Source organism: Eleutherodactylus coqui, unplaced genomic scaffold (genome assembly GCF_035609145.1).
Source record: "Eleutherodactylus coqui strain aEleCoq1 unplaced genomic scaffold, aEleCoq1.hap1 HAP1_SCAFFOLD_327, whole genome shotgun sequence".
In the NCBI taxonomy this organism is placed as follows: domain Eukaryota; kingdom Metazoa; phylum Chordata; class Amphibia; order Anura; family Eleutherodactylidae; genus Eleutherodactylus; species Eleutherodactylus coqui.
This window is the reverse complement of record NW_027101922.1, coordinates 5119-15000: the sequence shown is the minus strand read 5'-3', so window position 1 is coordinate 15000 and position 9882 is coordinate 5119.

Here is a 9882-nt window from a genome sequence, read left to right as displayed (position 1 = left end):
GAGCTGCATACGGATCTAAGCCGTTGCCCAAACTAACTCTGGCCCGTGTGACCGACACAGCCGCGCACGCGCTTTCCTACGACACTCGACCGCCAGGCTCCCCTCGGCCTGGGAGGCACTCTCGGGGCGGGGGGCACCGCAGCCCCCCAAGGTGGCTTCGTACACCTCTTGAACGTGGCGCCCGGCCGCTCGGAGAGCGGGGTCTACCCGGGCAGACAGCCTGTCGGCCCCGCGGCCTGGACAGGCGGAGCGGGGACACTTGCACTCGGGGGCTCTGCTCCAAGGAGCGAGAGCGGCCACTCTGCTCGGCCCGGAGAGTGGGGTGCGGGGCGCCGTCGCATCGCTGGAGCCAGGGGCGTCGTGCCGTGCGCGCACGCCTAGCCGCCGCCAGAACAGGCCGGAAAGGATGAGCTTCATACGGATCTAAGCCGTTGCCCAAACTACCTCTGGCCCCTGTGACCGACACAGCCGTGGCACGCGCTTTCCTACGACACTCGACCGCCGGGCTCCCTCGGCCTGGGAGGCACTCTCGGGGAGGGGGGCACCGCAGCCCCCCCAAGGTGGCTTCCGTACACCTCTTGAACGTTGGGGCCCGGCCGCTCGGAGAGCGGGGTCTACCCGGGCAGACAGCCCGTCGGCCCCGCGGCCTGGACAGGCGGAGCGGGGACAAGCCAAGGCTACCGGCGGGCGGGATCGACCGGGTAGCCGCCGTGGGGAACACAACTTGGACGTCTCGCGCCGTCGCGGACCACCGTCCTCCGTCTCTCTCTCCCTCTCTCGGAAGGGAGGCCGCCCGAGGCGCACGGGCCTCGGACGGCCAGGGGTGGAAGGGCTCCACCCCAAGGTGGCTTCCGTACACCTCTTGAACGTTGGGGCCCGGCCGCTCGGTGAGAGCAGGGTCTACCCGGGCAAACAGCCTGTCGGCCCCGCGGCCTGGACAGGCGGAGTGGGGGCAAGCCAAGGCTACCGGCGGGCGGGATCGACCGGGTAGCCGCCGTGGGGAACACAACTTGGACGTCTCGCGCCGTCGCGGACCACCGTCCTCCGTCTCTCTCTCCCTCTCTCGGAAGGGAGGCCGCCCGAGGCGCACGGGCCTCGGACGGCCAGGGGTGGAAGGGCTCCACCCCAAGGTGGCTTCCGTACACCTCTTGAACGTTGGGGCCCGGCCGCTCGGTGAGAGCGGGGTCTACCCGGGCAAACAGCCCGTCGGCCACGCGGCCTGGACAGGCGGAGCGGGGGCAAGCCAAGGCTACCGGCGGGCGGGATCGACCGGGTAGCCGCCGTGGGGAACACAACTTGGACGTCTCGCGCCGTCGCGGACCACCGTCCTCCGTCTCTCTCTCCCTCTCTCGGAAGGGAGGCCGCCCGAGGCGCACGGGCCTCGGACGGCCAGGGGTGGAAGGGCTCCACCCCAAGGTGGCTTCGTACACCTCTTGAACGTGGCCGCCCGGCCGCTCGGTGAGAGCGGGTGCTACCCGGGAAGACAGCCTGTCGGCCCCGCGGCCTGGACAGGCGGAGTGGGGACAAGCCAAGGCTACCGGGCGGGATCGACCGGGTAGCCGCCGTGGGGGAACACAACTTGGACGTCTCGCGCCGTCGCGGACCACCGTCCTCCGTCTCTCTCTCCCTCTCTCGGAAGGGAGGCCGCCCGAGGCGCACGGGCCTCGAACGGCCAGGGGTGGAAGGGATCCACCCCCCCGCGGGAAGGGGACGCGCGGCGGCACCCGGACGCGGGAGCGTTGACCCGGGGGTCTTTACTCCGCCGAGGCGTAGCCCGGAGAAGGAGCGAGACCGGCCGGCGGGGGTGGAACACCCCCTCATGCCTCGCTCCTTCTGGGGATAAAGCGCGTCGTCCGCAGGCCGCCGTCCCCTATCCCCGCCCTGGACCGCCCGCATCGGCCGGAGCCCGAGGGGACAGGCGGGGGTCCTTCGCTTTCGGGAAAACCGTCACCAAACGTGGGGCCCGTGGCCCCGCTCTCGGCCGCCCTGAGGCGGGAGAGCCCGGATCGTTCTCTCTCTCGGCGTCGGCCCCACCGACGCCGTCGCACGGTGGCCTGGGAAAGGGCTGCACCCCCTGCGCCACGCTTCTCCCCCGGAGTACTCCCCCCGCAGGGGGCTCCGCGGGGTGTCCCGACGCGCAGAGTCGCTCGCCTTCTTCCGCGGGGGACGGGAGGGACGCCCACGCGCGTCCCTTCCCCATCCTCGAGAGCCGTACGCGCCGAGGGTGAACCCGCTCGCCGGGGCGCCGGGGAGCAGGGCCCTTGTGGTCCTTCCCCGGACATGGGCGCGGCGAGGGTCCCCCGGCCGCGACGGCTCTCCCGTTGACCCACTCTCTCGCCTTGGGTGGTGGTGATGGAGGCGGCTGCCTACGCCTCAGCCCGGCATCTCGGAGGGGGGTCGCCCGGGCAGCCAGCCAGCCAGCCAGCCTGTTGGCCCCGCGGCCTGCACAGGCGGAGTGGGGACACTTGCGCTCTATGACTCTGCTCCCAGGGAGGTGGCAGAGGGGCGGCCGCGGTGCTTTGACTTTGAGCGGTCCCCACTCCAGCACTCTGAGAAATAGTCACTTTGTCAAAGACCGCACACCGCTCGTTCCCTTATATGCAAAAAAGGTGTTCGTCCTGACGTTTTGCGAGCCCTTATTTTACCGTCGTCGGCGCTATCAGGGGAAACAGGCCCGCTCCTTCCGCCTTCATGGAACCGTAGCTCGGCCCCGAGGGCCCAGGATTACCCTCATACCGGTTCTCACGACATGCGTCGACACTCGGCTCGGCCCCGGCAGCCGCAGCTCCCGCCGGCCCGGCCAGCCGGGTCCGCACCCCTGGCCGGCGCCTGGAGCGTCTGGACTTTGTCGTTTTCTCTCCGAGACTCGTCTCTGCCAACTGCCGTGGACTTCGGCGGGGGCTGCCGCGGGCTGTGCCCGGCCTCTTGGGGGTCCCGCCTGCCCGCGCAGGCAGCTAGGACGGGGTTATCAGCCCTCTCAGGGGGGCCTCCGCAGCCCCCCAAGGTGGCTTCGTACACCTCTTGAACGTTGGGCCCGGCCGCTCGGTGAGAGCGGGGTCTGCCCGGGCAGCCAGCCAGCCTGTCGGCCCCGCGGCCTGGACAGGCGGAGTGGGGACACTCGCGCTCGATGACTCTGCTCCCAGGGAGGTGGCAGAGGGGCGGACGCGGTGCTTTGACTTTGAGCGGTCCCCACTCCCTTCTCAGCACATTGAGAAATAGTCACTTTGTCAAAGACCGCACACCGCTCGTTCCCTTATATGCAAAAAAGGTGTTCGTCCTGACGTTTTGCGAGGCCTTAATTTACCGCCGTCGGCGCTATCAGGGCAAACAGGCCCGCTCCTTCCGCCTTCCCGGAACCGTGGCTCGGCCCCGAACGACCAGGTTTACCCTCATACCGGTTCTCACGACATGCATGGATACTCGGCTCAGCCCCGGCAGCCGCAGCTCCCGCCGGCCCGGCCAGCCGGGTACGCCCCCCTGGCCGGCGCCTGGAGCGTTTGCACTTTGTCATTTTTCCTCAAAGACTCATCTCTGCCAACTGCCGTGGGATTCAGCAGGGGCTGCCACGGCTGTTCCCCGCCTCCTGGGTGTCCTGCCCTGCAACACCGGAGGGTCAGTCGGGGTCTTGAGCAACTACTGGTAGGTGCAGCACCTCGGGGGCCCTCTGCAGCCAGCACACGGCTGCCAACAGCCCGCTCTCCATCACCAGCCAGCCCATCTGCATACATCTGCTGGGGGTGCTTTTTTGACTTCCCCCGTTTTGGCCTATGGGGAAAAGCCAAGGGGGGAAACTCCAGAGTCATGCCGACCTCCTGGAACCCCAGCTCGGCCTGGAGCTACTGGTTTGCCCCCTTCCCGGTTCTCAGGACATGCATCGACACTCGGCTCTTCCCCAGCCGCCGCAGCTCCCCTCGGCCCGGCCAGCCGGGTCCGCCCCCCGGACCGGCGCCTGGAGCGTTTGGACTTTGTCGTTTTTTTCTCAAAGACTCATCTCTGCCAACGACTTCAGCAGGGGCTGCCACCTGCTGTTCCCCGCCAATGGGTGTCCTGACCTGCAACACCGGAGGCTCAGGCGTGGTCTTGAGCAACTGCTGGTAGGTGCACCTCGGGGGCCCTCTGCAGCCAGCACACTGCTGCCAACAGCCCGCTCCCCGTCACCATCCAGCCCCTCTGCATACATCTGCCGGGGGTGCTTTTTTGACTTCCCCCATGTTGGCCTATGGGGAAAAGCCAGGGGGAAAACCTCCAGAGTCAGGCCGACCTCCTGGAACCCCAGCTCGGCCTGGAGCTACTGGTTTGCCCCCTTCCCGGTTCTCAGGACATGCATCGACACTCGGCTCTTCCCCAGCCGCCGCAGCTCCCCTCGGCCCAGCCAGCCGGGTCCACCCCCCTGGCCGGCACGCCTGGAGCGTTTGGACTTTGTCGTTTTTTCTCAAAGACTCATCTCTGCCAGCTGCCAAGGACTTCAGTTGGGGCTGCCACCTGCTGTTCCCCGCCAATGGGTGTCCTGCCCTGCCACACCGGAGGCTCAGGCAGGGTCTTGAGCAACTGCTGGTTGGTGCTCTCAGGGGGCCCCTCCACACCCCCAGGCCCACCTCCAGGGCCTCCCTCCCGGCCCCTGGAGCAGCCAGCGCCCCCTCGCCGTCAACGCTCTCTCCCCGTTGGGACTTTGAAACTTTTCTGACCGTGCAAGCTTCGTCAAACGGCAAGGGGGCAAGCGGCGGGCTCTGCCCGGCCTCCTGGGGTCCTGCCCGGGCACTTCGGAGGCTCAGGCTGGGTGTTGAGTGACTACTGGCAGGTGCACTCAGGGGGCCCTCCGCAGACGCCCAGGCACACCTCCGCAGCCAGCACACTGCTGCCAACAGCCCGCTCCCCGTCACACCCCAGCCGCTCTGCATACATCTGCCGGGGGTGCTTTTTTGACTTCCCCCATTTCGGCCTATGGGGAAAAGCCAGGGGGAAAACCTCCAGAGTCAGGCCGACCTCCTGGAACCCTAGCCCGGCCTGGAGCTACTGGTTTGCCCCCTTCCCGGTTCTCAGGACATGCATCGACACTCGGCTCTTCCCCAGCCGCCGCAGCTCCCCTCGGCCCAGCCAGCCGGGTCCGCCCCCCTGGCCGGCACGCCTGGAGCGTTTGGACTTTGTCATTTTCATGACTTGTCTCCTCAAACTTTGTTCGACTGCAAGGGGGGCTGCCACGGCTGTTCCCCGCCCCCTGGGTGTCCTTCCCTGCAACACCGGAGGCTCAGGCAGGGTCTTGAGCAACTTCTGTTGGGTGCTCTCAGGGGGCCCCTCCACACCCCCAGGCCCACCTCCAGGGCCTCCCTCCCGGCCCCTGGGGCAGCCAGCACCCCCTCGCCGTCAACACTCTCTCCCCGTTGGGACTTTGAAACTTTTTCTGACCGTGCAAGCTTCATCGGACGGCAAGGGGGCAGGCTGCGGTCTGTGCCCGGCCTGCTGGGGTCCTGCCCGGGGACATCGGAGGCTCAGCCTGGGTCTTGAGCCCCTACTGGTAGGTGCGCTTTGGGGGGCCCTCCGCAGCCGCCCCGGGCCACCCCTGCAGCCAGCAAACTGCTGCCAACAGCCCGCCGCTCTCCATCACCAACCAGCCAGCCAGCCCCGTCTGCACACATCTGCGGGGGGGTGCTTTTTTTGAGACATACTGTCACTTTGTCAAAGACCGCACACCGCTCGTTCCCTTATACCCCGACAAGGTGTTCGTGCTGACGTTTTGCGAGGCCTTATTTTACCGCCGTCGGCGCTATCAGGGGAAACAGGCCCGCTCCTTCCGCCTTCGTGGAACCGGGGCTCGGCCCGGAGCGACCAGGATTACCCTCATACCGGTTCTCACGACATGCATTGACACTCGGCTCAGCCCCGGCAGCCGCAGCTCCCGCCGGCCCAGCCAGCCGGGTCCGCCGCCCTGGCCGGCACGCCTGGAGCGTTTGGACTTTGTCGTTTTTTCTCCAAGACTCATCTCTGCCAACGACTATAGCATGGGCTGCCACCTGCTGTTCCCCGCCAATGGGTGTCCTGACCTGCAACACCGGAGGCTCAGGCGGGGTCTTGAGCAACGGCTGATAGGTGCACTCAGGGGGCCCTCTGCAGCCGCCCAGGGCCACCCCTGCAGCCACCACACAGCTGCCAACAGCCCGCTCTCCGTCACCCCCCAGCCCCTCTGCATACATCTGCTGGGGGTGCTTTTTTGACTTCCCCCATTTTGGCCAATGGGAAAATGCCAGGGGGAAAGCCTCCAGAGTCATGCCGACCTCGTGGAACTCCAACCCGGCCTGGAGCTACTGGTTTGTCCCCTTCCCGGTTCTCAGGACCTGCATCGACACTCGGCTCAGCCCCGGCAGCCGCGGCCCCCGCCGGCCCGGCCAGCCGGTTCCGCCACCCTGCCCGGCGCCTGGAGCGTTTGGACTTTGTCATTTTTTCCCCCAAGACTCGCCTCTGCCAACTGCCAAGGACTTCAGCAGGGGCTGCCACGGCTGTTCCCCGCCTCCTGGGGTTCATGCCCGGGCACACCGGAGGCTCAGGCAGGGTCTTGAGCAACTACTGTTGGGTGCTCTCAGGGGGGCCCCTCCACACCCCCAGGCCGACCTCCAGGGGCTGCCCCCGGCCCCTGGAGCAGCCAGCACCCCCTCGCCGTCAACACTCTCTCCCCGTTGGGACTTTGAAACTTTTCTGACCGTGCAAGCTTCATTGGACGGCAAGGGGGTGACCTGCGGGCTCTACCCGGCCTCCTGGGGTCCTGCCCGGGGACATCGGAGGCTCAGCCTGGGTCTTGAGCTACTGCTGGTAGGTGCACTCAGGGGGCCCTCTTCAGCCGCCCAGGGCCACCCCTGCAGCCACCAGACAGCTGCCAACAGCCCGCTCTCTGTCACCCCCCAGCCCCTCTGCATACATCTGCTGGGGGTGCTTTTTTGGCTCCCCCCGTTTTGGCCTATGGGGAAAAGCCAGGGGGAAAACCTCCAGAGTCAGGCCGATCCCCTGGAACTCCAACCCGGCCTGGAGCCACCGGTTTGTCCCCTTCCCGGTTCTCAGGACATGCATTGACACTCGGCTCAGCCCCGGCAGCCGCAGCCCCCGCCGGCCCGGCCACCCGGGTCCGCCACCCTGCCCGGCGCCTGGAGCGTTTGGACTTTGTCGTTTTTTCTCCAAGACTCGCCTCTGGCACATGCCATGGACCTCAGCGGGGGCTGCTCCCCGCCTCCCGGGTGTCCTGCCCGGGCACATCGGAGGCTCAGCCAGGGTCTTGGGCCCCTACTGGTAGGTGCACTTTGGGGGCCCTCCGCAGCCGCCCAGGCCCACCACTGCAGCCACCACACAGCTGCCAACAGCCCGCTCTCCATCACCCACCAGCCCATTGCATACATCTGCTGGGGGTGCTTTTTTGCCTCCCCGCGTTTTGGCCTATGGGGAAAAGCCAGGGGGAAAACCTCCAGAGTCAGGCCGACCTCCTGGAACTCCAACCCGGACTGGAGCCACCGGTCTGTCCCCTTCCCGGTTCTCAGGACATGCATTGACACTCGGCTCAGCCCCAGCCGCCGCAGCCCCCGCCGGCCCGGCCAGCCGGGTCCGCACCCCTGGCCGGCACGCCTGGAGCGTTTGGACTTTGTCATTTTCATGACTTGTCTCCTCAAACTTTGTCCGACTGCAAGGGGGGCTGCCGCAGTCCGTGCCCAGCCTCCAGGGGTTGCCCCTGGAGCAGCCAGTAACCCCCTCGCCGTCAACACTCTCTCCCCGTTGGGACTTTGAAACTTTTCTGACCGTGCAAGCTTCGTCAAACGGCGAGGGGGCAGGCTGCGGTCTGTGCCCGGCCTCCTGGGGTTCTGCCCGGGGACATCGGAGGCTCAGCCAGGGTTTTGAGCCACCGCTGGCAGGTGCACTCAGGGGGCCCTCCGCAGACGCCCATGCACACCTCTTCAGCCAGCACACTGCTGCCAAACACCCGCTCCCCATCACCCCCCAGCCCCTCTGCATACATCTGCTGGGGGTGCTTTTTTGACTTCCCCCATTTTGGCCTATGGGGAAAAGCCAGGGGGAAAACCTCCAGAGTCAGGCCGACCTTCTGGAACTCGAGCTCGGCCTGGAGCCGCCGGTTTGTCCCCTTCCCGGTTCTCAGGACCTGCATTGACACTCGGCTCAGCCCCGGCAGCCGCAGCCCCCGCCGGCCCGGCCAGCCGGGTCCGCCACCCTGCCCGGTGCCTGGAGCGTTTGGACTTTGTCATTTTCATGACTTGTCTCCTCAAACTTTGTTCAACTGCAAGGGGGGCTGCCACGGCTGTTCCCCGCCCCCTGGGTGTCCTTCCCTGCAACACCGGAGGCTCAGGCAGGGTCTTGAGCAACTTCTGTTGGGTGCTCTCAGGGGGCACCTCCACACCCCCAGGGCCTCCCACCCGGCCCCTGGGGCAGCCAGCACCCCCTCGCCATCAACGCTCTCTCACCGTTGGGACTTTGAAACTTTTCTGACCATGCAAGCTTCGTCAAACGGCAAGGGGGCAAGCGGCGGGCTCTGCCCGGCCTCCTGGGGTCCTGCCCGGGGACATCGGAGGCTCAGCCAGGGTGTTGAGCCACTGCTGGCAGGTGCACTCAGGGGGCCCTCCGCAGCCGCCCAGGCACACCTCTGCAGCCAGCACACTGCTGCCAACAGCCCGCTCCCCATCACCCGCCAGCCCCTCTGCATACATCTGCCGGGGGTGCTTTTTTGACTTCCCCCGTTTTGGCCTATGGGGAAAAGCCAGGGGGAAAACCTCCACAGTCAGGCCGACCTCCTGGAACCCTAGCCCGGCCTGGAGCTACTGGTTTGCCCCCTTCCCGGTTCTCAGGACATGCCTTGACACTCGGCTCTTCACCAGCCGCCGCAGCTCCCGCCGGCCCGGCCAGCCGGGTCCTCCCCCCTGGCCGGCGCCTGGAGCGTTTGGACTTTGTCATTTTATTCAAAGACCCATCTCTGCCAACTGCCGTGGGCTTCAGCAGTGGCTGCCGCGGGCTGTGCACGGCCTACTAGGGGGGGGTCCCGCCTGCCCGCGCAGGCAGCTAGGACAGGGCTCTCAGCAAGGGCTTGGAGGCGGTGTCAGGGGGGCCTCCGCAGCCCCCCAAGGTGGCTTCCTACACCTCTCGAACGTTGGGGCCCGGCCGCTCGGAGAGCGGGGTCTGCCCGGGCAGCCAGCCGGCCTGTCGGCCCCACGGCCTGGACAGGCGGAGTGGGGACACTCGCGCTCGATGACTCTGCTCCCAGGGAGGTGGCAGAGGGGCGGCCGCGGTGCTTTGACTTTGAGCGGTCCCCACTCCTCAGCACATTGAGAAATAGTCACTTTGTCAAGGACCGCACACCGCTCGTTCCCTTATATGCAAAAAAGGTGTTCGTCCTGACGTTTTGCGAGGCCTTAATTTACCGCCGTCGGCGCTATCAGGGGAAACGGGCCCGCTCCTTCCGCCCTCCTGGAACCGTGCCTCGGCCCGGAGCGACCAGGATCACCCTCATACCGGTTCTCGTGACATACATCGACACTCGGCTCAGCCCCGGCAGCCGCAGCTCCCACCGGCCCAGCCAGCCGGGTCCGCCACCCTGGCCGGCACGCCTGGAGCGTTTGGACTTTGTCGTTTTTTCAAAGACTCATCTCTGCCAACGACTTCAGCAGGGGCTGCCACCTGCTGTTCCCCGCCAATGGGTGTCCTGCCCTGCAACACCGGAGGCTCAGGCAGGGTCAAGAGCAACTGCTGGTAGGTGCACTCAGGGGGCCCTCTGCAGCCGCCCAGGGCCACCTCTGCAGCCAGCACACTGCTGCCAACAGCCCGCTCCCCGTCACCCCCCCAGGCCCCTCTGCATACATCTGCCGGGGGTGCTTTTTTGACTTCCCCCATTTTGGCCAATGG